Here is a 10,777-nt window from a genome sequence, read left to right on the forward strand (position 1 = left end):
TCGTCAAGGCGTGTTGGTTTATGCTCGTTTTTTATTTTCGCCTTGTAGAATTAATTTTTTTTCCGGTTTTGATAACACGCTCAAGCTTACCCCTACAAGACCGACGCCTTACAACGCAGCAAGCAATATTGACTACGTGGACACCAAATTTCGCCAGGTGGGCTTAAGTTTGCTAATACGCAGTTTGGCCTAACGGTATCGGCGTTCTACGCCGACGCGCTGCGGCGTGGAACCGGCCTCTCTAGGTAAAATGGCTGACCCTGCATCATTCGCGAGGGGTTACGATCCTGACGGCATGATCTGGACGACAGTTTCAACATCGGAAGGGGACAACTCCACTTCTGTTCCGAAATTTCGGCACCAATCTCTCAACGAAGCGGTCGCGCGCCGCTCGATCGTTCAAGTCAAGCTTGCGTCGTCCATCGCTGCCCCGGCCTCCGGCACCCCGGCTGGCTAGACGCAGCCTCCTGCCTCGCGCGCTGCAGGAAGCAAAGGCAAGGCCCGTCCTCACTGGAAGCCTCACCGACTCCCAAGACCGGGACCAGACGACTTCGTGGTTGTTCCCAAGCCATGCAAGCATATGTCGCTGCACCAAGCCTTTTCAGAGAATCGCTACGGCGCCGCCATTACGGCCTATCTCGGGCCCGAGGTAGCAAGGTCTGTTACGGTCCTACCATCCCGTGAACAAAACCTCATTGTGATTTACACCCCGAACCCGGCGGCGGCTGATCGGCTCCTCGGGGACATCTCCATTAACACCGAGCATGGGAATATTGCACGGATACCTTCGACAAGACGGAGGCGATGTCTGCCACGGCGTCATCACCGTCAGCAACTCGGACACTACTGAATCGCTTCGGAAGAGGGTGCAGTGGAGGGCAGGCACCATCGCCGAGGTTAGAAAATTCGGCTCCTCTAACAAAGCTCGCATCACCTTCGCCGGGAGGGAAAAACCGCGTTTTGTGCACTACGAGAACATGCTCATCCCTGTGCAAAACTACTACCGTACGATCCCGGCCTGCGGCCTGTGTGGGGCCGTTGGCCACCGAGTGGATGCTTGTCCCAACACGCAGCCGAACACGTGCGGTCTGTGTGGGCAACAGGCCCCGCTTCAGGAGGGGGTGCAGGCCCCTCACGAATGTGTGCCACGGTGCTCGGTTTATGCCGGTGCACGCGCCACTAACTCGCGGGAGTGTGCGGCGAAATTCCGCAAGCACAAGATGACTACCCCAAAGAAAATTGCTGCCAAGAAGAAGAACCGCCATCTTGGCTGCGCCGGTGAGTTACCAAGCCGGGACAACACCGAGAAGCCGGGGCACCCACCGGAGGAGTCGGCAAGCGCCCGTCGACGCAGCAGCCACCACACGGCGACACTGGAAAGCAGTCGACAACGCCACCACACGACAAGACCAGGGCGTGGGTCAACGCCGTGAAACATGGAACGCAGGTGAGCGGTACAGACAGGGCTGCCTCCTCCTCCCCTTCCTCCTGCTCCCCTGCGGCACGCAGTGCCGAGCAAACTAAAATAGCAGCTATTGAGGGCAAAATTGAGATGCTGCTCGAGAAAATTGCGCTCCTAGAATCGCAATAAAAACAGCCTATCACTCCCCCCTCTCGCCCCGCTACCGAGGCAATGGAGAGTGAGCCCGCGGCACCGAACGCAGCACTGAACGCGGATGCTGCACTTGAGGCCCGTCTAGAGGCCCGCATGGACGCCCGTTTCAATGCCCTAGAAAGTCAAATTTCCGCGGCAGTCACCTCCGCGATCGCCAAAATGACCGAAATTGTACCCACAATAGTCGCCCAGCACATCGCACAATCTTCGCGTGGCGTCCGACGAGTCGGCGGTCTAATCAAAGGCGTGTCTGGCCGCTATCCCAAAATGCGTCGCGCCATGGAAACTTTAGCAGAAGACGACGACAGCTGCTCGCTCTCCGGAATAGAGGATGGCCCCCTCACCGCGAGTGCTGGCTCCGGAGCAGCGTCCCTACAATCGACCTCTCACCTAACTGACCATGGCGGACAGGCCTCAAATTAGGCGCTCTCCTCATACCAATTCGGCCCCCCTGTCCTAATCACCCAGTGGAACTGCCGCGGATTCCGTTCCCGTGCCAAGCGGGCGAACCTCCGGCTTTTCATGTCAACATTCGATTCACTTCCTGCGGTGGTTGCCCCCCGGAGCCAGGTAGCGGTGCAACCCTTACAAATTATGTTACCTTCCAGCAGGACCCCTCTTCCTGTATCTGCGTGCACAAAAATTATACACCCAACTTGGTTGATTTGGACCTCAATGCTGCATATTCCAATGTGATGGTCACTCTTCTTCCGCTTAAGAAATAAAATGCACCCTTACATATATTTAACATCTACTGTTCTCCCAAGATAAAAATTGTAACTTTCGCAGCCCTCTTCAGTCGCGCCCTGAAGGCTGCGGGCAGTGACCCCCTGGTGATTGTGGGCAACTTCAACGCTCAAAGCACACTTTGGGGGTACGTGCGTGAAGTGAAGAGCGGCCGCAAGCTAGCAGAACTTGCGTCCACGCTGGGCCTGACCCTTCACACCGACCATGCACATCCAACGCGGGAGGGTAACTCCGTGACTCGGGACACGTGTCCGGACCTTACCTTCACCAAAAACATAAGACACGCAGAATGGGCCAACACCGAGGAAATCCTCGGCAGTGACCACTGCATATTCAACACCAGCGTCAGAACTAAACAACTGGCAAGATCCCACGCCCAAGCATGCCCGCCCGACTGGACAAACTTCCGGCAAACCTACACTAATTCGGCCTCTATTCACGAACAAGGCTATCACGCGTGGTCACAAGAATTGGTTACACACCTTCGTTCGGTAGAAACTCAAGTTCAGTTATCGGAGGCCACGCCGGAGGTGGACAACCACCTCCTGCACATCTGGGAGGCGCGGCACAGCCTCGTCCGCAGATGGCGCCGCCAAAAACATAATCGGAAGCTCAAAATTCGCACCGCCGAGCTCACCCAGCGAGCGACTGATTACGCGGCCCAGCTCGCCGACTCGAATTGGGTGGACCGGTGCAGCACGGCCGCTAGACATATGTCTAGCCGGAGCACTTGGGGTCTCTTTCACGCCTTGATCGATCCGACTAAAATCAGAGCCGAGACACAAAAACATCGCCAACGGGCTATCGATAACTTCGACGGAGATACCTCTAAATTAGCATGGAAACTAAGCGATCAATACCTCTGCATCCAAAAGGACCCCCGAGGGCCAGCGCACTCGTATGCAGGTTCCGAGAACGCGGAGCTGAATCAACCGTTCCGGCTTCACGACCTGAAGGCGGCCTTGAGTAAAATGAAACGAGGAACGGTGCCGGGAAGAGACAAAATAACTGTGAAATTACTTGCCAACCTTCCCGACCCAGCCTACGAGACACTCCTCGCATATACAAACTCAATCTGGCAAGGTGAGGCACCCCTCCCAATCGAATGGAAGACCGCCCTGGTCACCTTCATTCCTACAGCCGGCAAAACCATAAACACGAACAACCTCCGCCCCATCTCCCTCACGTCTTGTGCGGGAAAGCTGATGGAGACTATGGTGCGAGACAGGTTGTCCGAGTTTTTGGAAAACCAAAATGTATTCGCAGACACCATGTTCGGGTTCCGCCCGCACCGGTCCTCGCAGGATGTCCTGCTTCAACTAGACCGCGAAATTTTAAATGCCGTCGAATACCCCCTTAATGACAAGGCAGTACTCGCCCTCGATTTGAAGGGGGCTTTCGACAATGTAACACACGACATAATTCTGACGCAACTCTCCCGAACCAACTGTGGACACAACACGTTTCAGTACATTAGGCAATTTCTCTCCGACCGGCAATCGTATATCCGGATGCAAGATGAAGAACACGACCCCTACCAAGTAGGTACGAGAGGTACCCCGCAGGGCGCGGTCCTCTCACCTCTACTATTCAATTTGGCAATGATGAAACTTCCGGCGCAGTTGGAAAGTGTCGAGGGCATACAGCACGCGCTATATGCCGACGACATCACCATCTGGGCTAAGCACGGATCGGTAGGAGACATTGAAACCAACCTGCAGCAAGCGGCGGAGATTGTCGACGCTTACGCCCGCCGCTGCGGCCTTGAATGCTCCCCGGCCAAATCGGAATTTGTGCACATTCGACCCTCGCCGAAGTGCACCACCAAAATCGAACTGTCTCTAGCGAGCGGACCCATCCCAGAACACGCTAAGACCAGAGTACTGGGTCTCTTTATCAATAAACACCGCCGTGTCGACACAACACTGGCCAAATTGCGCAAGGTGGGGGACCAGGTGGGCCGCATGATCCGCCGGGTTTCCAATAACCGCGGGGGGTTACGGTGCAAAGATGCCATGCGGCTGGCGCACACATTCGTAACCAGTCGAGTCTTGTACTCGACTCCTTACCTCCACCTTCGCAAATGTGACGAGAAAGCCCTTGATGTGGTTCTCCGTAAGACTTACAAGCGTTCTCTTGACCTCCCGGTCACCACGTCCAACCAGCGCCTCCTGGGCCTGGGGATGGTCAACACCTTCGTGTAGCTCCGAGAAGCACACTTGACAAACCACTACACAAGACTCTCAAAGACGCCGTCGGGTCGCCGCCTGCTTGCCCGACTTCACATCCACCATCCAACACTAACGGTAGAGCGCGTGCGCATCCCCGAAATCTGGAGATACGCCCTGCACGTATGCCCTCTTCCGGCCAACATGACACGAGACGACCATAGTGGCCTGCGCCTCGCGCGGGCGGAAGCCTTTGCACGCTACTATGGAGGCAAACATGGAGTATATTTTACGTGGACGCCACCGGCCCACATCATGGGGGTTGGTACACAGCCGCAGTCGTCCACCAAAACACTGCAGTGAACAGCCTTGCGTTCAAAGCTCAAGACACTACTCATGCGGAAGAGGTGGCAATCGCGCTCGCCGCCGCCGATCAGGACTCGCGGGTCATCGTTACCGACTCGCGGGGGGCCTGCGGGAACATCGAAAGGGGCTTTATTCCCTATTTGGCATACCGAATTCTTCAACAAAGTAATTATCTCGGGGCTCCCACGTCCCGCACAATAGTATGGACTCCCGCGCACACGGGTCTTGAGGGCAACGAAGCGTCTGACGCCGTTGCCCGCGCGCTCACTCTCCGGGCGTCATCCTCGCCTCCCACCGATGCGGGCTCCGACCTTAATCAGGCTTTTACCTTCAAGGAAATCATCCAGTATTACCAATTCGGCCACGCAATCTTTCCTAAGCCCTGCAAGGGCCCCACGAAGGCGGAGGAACACTTACTCCTTCGCCTTTATACTAAAACACTTCTGTACCCGGCAGTCATCAAACATTTCGACCCTGCGTGCACAGGGGAGTGCCTGCACTGCAGGGAAAAAGTCTTCGGACGTTTACCACATGATGTGGGCATGCCAATCAACTCCGCATCTTCCCCCTATCCCCAACCCTGCCCGGGAGGCGGCCCTGCTCGGCTGCTCTGACCTGGCGAGCCAAAAGGCCCTGGTCGGGCGCGCCCGAGCAGCAGCTACCACCAATGGGCTGCTGTAATGAGCAGCCCACCTAGCATTTGTAAGGAACGGACCCTTAAGGACCGCTCCACTAGCTACCTGTATATATTTTGAAAACAAAGTTTTTCAGTCAAGCTTACTCCGAGGCTCGTGCAAGAGGCAAAGCCAGAGGGAGGTTTCACCTTGCAGAATATCCGTGACCTGAAACCGCATATCTGCATCGTACGCCCATATCGTCTTTTCTTTTGGTACCCAGGTTGCTCTTCACATGCGTTTGATTTTGCGTGTGCATATATACTTTTGTACCCTTTAGAATGTTTGCTTAAGGTTGTGGGGTTGAATTGGGCAGATAAGTATGTTCTCCCCACTCAATCGCGGCTGACACGGTTCAAAGCCGCCCGGACCCCACCCCGTGATCGCGCACGCTACCGAGCGCTCGCCGACCACGGCGGGCCCTGGTCTGATGGAACAAAGGAACGACACACTGGCTGACACAAACAGGCATTTATTGCTACAGCAACAATAACACCAGCTCGCAACAAGGTACGCCAATGAACCGAGGTCGTCCGACTCACCAGCAAGGCTCCGAGCAAATGTTCGCCCGCGCTAGGGCAAGGGATATCTCCGAAGGCCGGACGGGACGAGTACGGTAGCCTGTCTCCCCGTCGCTTCCCCGCCCCGCCGGCGAAGAGCGGAGCCGCGAGCGACACGTCCGCTCGCGCCGACGATCCCAGCCGAAGCCATCTCCCGCACGCGGGCTTCAGCAGTCTTCCCCGCAGCGACGCTGGCGCCCTCCCTTGCCAGTTAATGTAACTGACAAGGGAATGCGTTCATCCTCGGGGTGAGACTGCTGCTGCACGGTGCCTCGCGGGAAAGCAAACACAGGGGGCTGCAGGGCAGGTCCCCACAAGGTGCATCAACTTTCAGCCTGTATTATGTTTTTATTGCTTTATTTCTCCAGATTTCTCACAGCTAGAGAAAAATTTGGCCTATATTATATGCTGGTGCCGTAGTGCTCCGTACATTGTGTTAAATGGTGCATATACATATGTGTCTCCTGTTTGTATTCATTTAATTGCAAAGAGCACATCTAATAAACTGAAATTACATCTGTATTGCGCTGGTATTTCCTGTTATATGGGAGGGATCGGGCGACTTTTTGAATTCATATTTCGTTTGTGTGTAAAATTTTGGCACATTTCATGTTTTTGTGGCGGGAGTAGCGCAGCACGAAACAAAGAATAGATAGGCGGGAATCAGTGGTGACTAACAACCAGATTTTTAATCCACGTTCGATCGAGTATATACATCTTGCTTGTGCAATAAGGAAAGAACAGAAGCGTGACAAACGCATAAGATGTACACGTGGTAAAAGATTAGGACAACGCACGCAGATATTCAATTTCACTGTCACGAAACGCTATCGAAAGTATGCTGACGCATATACGTCGCTCCTTTGTCGATTGTTGAAGGCTTCTTCAATCTCCCTGGTCCGTTGATCAACATATGAAGTAATGGCCATTGTGTTGCTAAGCTGCAGGTCACATTCATGCTCTCTGCAATGTTTTTCTAATTCACTGCTGATGGCGCCCTTTAGCGATCTTTTGAAGACTAAACATTTTGACAGATTTGCCTGTCTGGTTGGGTTTGAAGACTTCTAATAAACTGCACATCTCCAACCAAAAATTTTAACTTTAACCCAACGTTTCGAAGCCGACTCGGCTCCTTCATCAGGGGTGACTGAGGGCAGTAGCTAGCGTCTTTTAAGTATGGAGGGGAGGGGGCTCAAAGGAACGACAGCTGTGATGCGAAAGGCGCGGGGGATGGGGAGGGTTGGAGATGCGCAGTTTATTATTAGGGATCTTTTGTGCTTTTGAAGCCGTTCATTCAAACAGCACCCTGTTTGATTAATGTAGAGGCAGAAAATATGTCACAACCACATCAGAATAAAGGAAGCCGTACGCGGTCATTCCTTGCATTAATGACATTTCCCACAGGCTCAAAAGGGTGGGAGCAAGAGCTGGTGTAAAGGTGCTTATGTCAGCACCCAATAAGTTAAGAAGCCTGTGCGCCAAAGTCAACAGCGAGCAAAGGAAAAAATCAGTGCAAGAAAAACACCGGAAAAAACATGTGAAACGTGTGAAAGCAGGGTTTATGTAATACCTCTGTCATGCGGACGCACCTACATTGGTCAAATAGGGCGCTGTTTGAATAAACGGCTTCGAGAGCACAAAAGATCCCTAAAGGGCGCCTTCAGCAGTGAATTAGCAAAACATTGCAGAGAGCATGAATGCGCTCCGCAGCTTATCAACACAATGGTCATCCCGTCATATTTTGATCTACGAATCAGGGAGATTGAAGAAGCCTTCAACATCCGACCAAAGAGCGACGTATGTGTCTGCATACCTTCAATAGCGCTTCGTGACAGAGAAATGGATTATGTGCGTGCGATGTCTTAATATTTCACCACGTGTACATCTTGTGCGTTTTTCATGCTTTTTTCTTTTCCTTCTTATACGAGCGAGATGTATATATTCGACGAACGTGCATTAAAAATCTGGTTGTTATTGAGCGTAGTGTCCCGCCTCTCTCTTTTTTGTTTCGTGCTGCGCTGCTCCCGCCACAAGATCATGCATCAAGCAGCCCAAATCCTTACCTTGTTAAGGCACATTTCATGTAAACAGGTAAGTCTGAATGGCCTAGCCAGCAAGCATTCACGCGAGTGGACAGATGTACGACACCACCTGTAACGTAAGCATGTGCCTGAAATTTGGCGCATATGTGCGCTTAGATGACTGAAGTCTGCATGAAAAAGAAGAAATAATTTTATTGAGCCAGAGCCGAGAAATCTAGCATTAACCTTTTGGGGCCGTCCCTGGGATGCACTTTTTGGACACGGCTAGTTGTGGGGACGTTTTTTGGATGTCTTCGGGAAAAATGAGCATCTCCTGGGGACATTCCAAATGTCTTGATGGGATATTTCTGGGAGATTTTGTGTCTGTTGGGCAAGGTTATTTACTATAAGCAAAAACTGCTCTGGAGAGGGGTGGTCATTGCAGCCGAATGATTGTCTTACAATTTCAAATAAATTCTCCAATTTGTCTTTGCTCAAATTGGCTGTCAGGAGATGTTTGTATTTTAGTGATGACGTCACATAATTCACAAGTGACAGTGTGCTTTTCAGCGTCACACGAAGTCCGAGGGCAGTCCCTGCACTGAGAAATCCACCGCCGTGCTGAGCGGCATACCGTTCCCATTCACTCAAGAAGGTTGGAAATTCTAGAAATCTCGCACTTGCTGACTTTGGGCAAAGCCCTTTGAAGGGCACCCTTGATGTCATGACAAATATCAAGCGTTCCATGAGCTTCACAAATCGGTCTGTTGGCTCAATTTTACGGAAAATTTTGTCTAGCTTATCCTTGTAAAAAAAAAGCCCTTTCAAAACCTCCTCACCGAGCAGCTGGAAGGCAAGGTAGACACGCATTTTGTCAAATGCATTCGGCTGCAAATGGGATAAAGTTAAATGTGGCACGACTTTCAATGTAAGCGCGTCTTTGTCAAACTTCCACGCTTCTTCGATATCGTCGACGTACGCATTACCACCTGGGATCTGGACTCCCTTGGAAGTAAATGCATTCCTTATACATTTTACGATGTGAGGAAAATCAGAAATGAAATGAAGGTTCCTTGTTTTGTCCACGGGATGCTGATCCTTGCACTTGATTTCCTGGGCTGATGCTGGAAATGCACTTCGATTAACACAGTAAACAATATCGTGGGCGCAATACAGACACAGATTAGCGAAGCGGAAGCACACTAGAAAGACGCGCTTTCACTCGACGAGCGACACGAGAAGCTGCGGCGGCGGCATCGGCTTCTCTGCTCGCCTAGGAGGAGGAGGAAACAACTTTTATCGCTCTATTAAGCAGAGGCGTTAGCGGCTTCCGGATGTCTTCATCCCTTGGGCTGAAGTCCCGGTTGATCCGGTGGTTGGTTCCCTTGTTCCAGGGCCCCACTGAGCCGTGCCACCTCGCATGCGTGCTGCACTAGTCCTCTTTGGACCGACAGCTCGCTGCTGGTGAGCTGGCCCTCCCACTGTTCCGCATTGGGCTCTTTTAACTTATGGAAGAAGTTGTTCTTGCATTTCCATGTGATGTGGTATAACGTGGGGGTTGCCCCGCACCACGTGCATGTGTCTGCGTATTGATTGCCTAACTCGCCTGCCGCGAACAGCGCCACCTACGCTAGCATCGAAACAGGCTTCGGCGCGGCGGCTGGCGAGGGCGCCTGCTCACGACACTAGTCAAAACTTCTAGGCTCTATACAGAAACTCCGTCGGCACCGTCGGGTTCGCATGGCGCGGTCGGTGTGGCCGCTTGTTCGCTTGCTTTGACATTCGATGAGGCATCAGCAGTGAAAATGGTGGAGTCGTGCGTTGCCTATGGATGCGTTCGCAGAGCGAAGAAGGGTTCAGGGATTACATTCCACTTGTAAGTACACTAAAACTAATTCAAACAACGCGTGCTATTGTTGTTGTGCTTGACCTCGTATTCTGACTGCGCCTACGGAATGAGATACGCGGTTCCGTTAACACCTAGCTTTCCAAAAAATGAAGTGTTGCGAAGCCCGTGGAAGCAAGCTGTTCGAAGAGAGCACTGGGAACCAAAAGACAGGGGCCATTTGTGCTCCGAGCATTTCGGCCCGGAGTGCTTCGAACGCCCGGGCCTTCTTGTGCAAACGGAAGTGCGATCTTCAAGTTCTGGCAATTGTGTGCAAGACATTGTCTCCATCCTTAGCGGGTCAGTCATCGCTCAGGAAAGTGCCGACCAAGCCATCACTGTGGAGAGACGGTCAGTTATTCAGCCAGAAGACCATGATTACACGCACCACATAGACTTTCCTGAAAGTCTCTTAGTGCTTACAAATTCAGTAGTGCCATATATTGCTGGATTTGTTTCAAAAAGGTTGCGGCAGGGTCTACTTGCGAAGAGTGCGTGATGGCCCTCCAGTCAGAAAAACAACCACCTCGTGTGAGACAAAAAAGCCGCGGTGGGCTTGTTTCACCATCACATGACGTGCTATCGATTTGCACCGCGGCAGAAAAAGGGCTGCGCCGGCTTCTCGGCTGAATGCAGGAACTTCAACGCTATCCACTCGAAATCAAAACATTTAGTATTAGAAGTGGTGAGCCAGGCTTCATATAAGAAGTAGTTCTCGGCGCTAGATGATCACATCCTTGA

At 52.4% G+C, this 10,777-nt stretch overlaps 1 pseudogene; it reads left to right on the plus strand.

Moving 5' to 3' along the window:
- The first annotated feature begins 250 nt into the window (after nt 1-250).
- LOC144121633 (uncharacterized) lies at nt 251-2,038 on the plus strand (annotated as a pseudogene).
- Nucleotides 2,039-10,777: the final 8,739 nt, after the last annotated feature.

Source organism: Amblyomma americanum, chromosome 1, assembly GCF_052857255.1.
Source record: "Amblyomma americanum isolate KBUSLIRL-KWMA chromosome 1, ASM5285725v1, whole genome shotgun sequence".
NCBI lineage: Eukaryota > Metazoa > Arthropoda > Arachnida > Ixodida > Ixodidae > Amblyomma > Amblyomma americanum.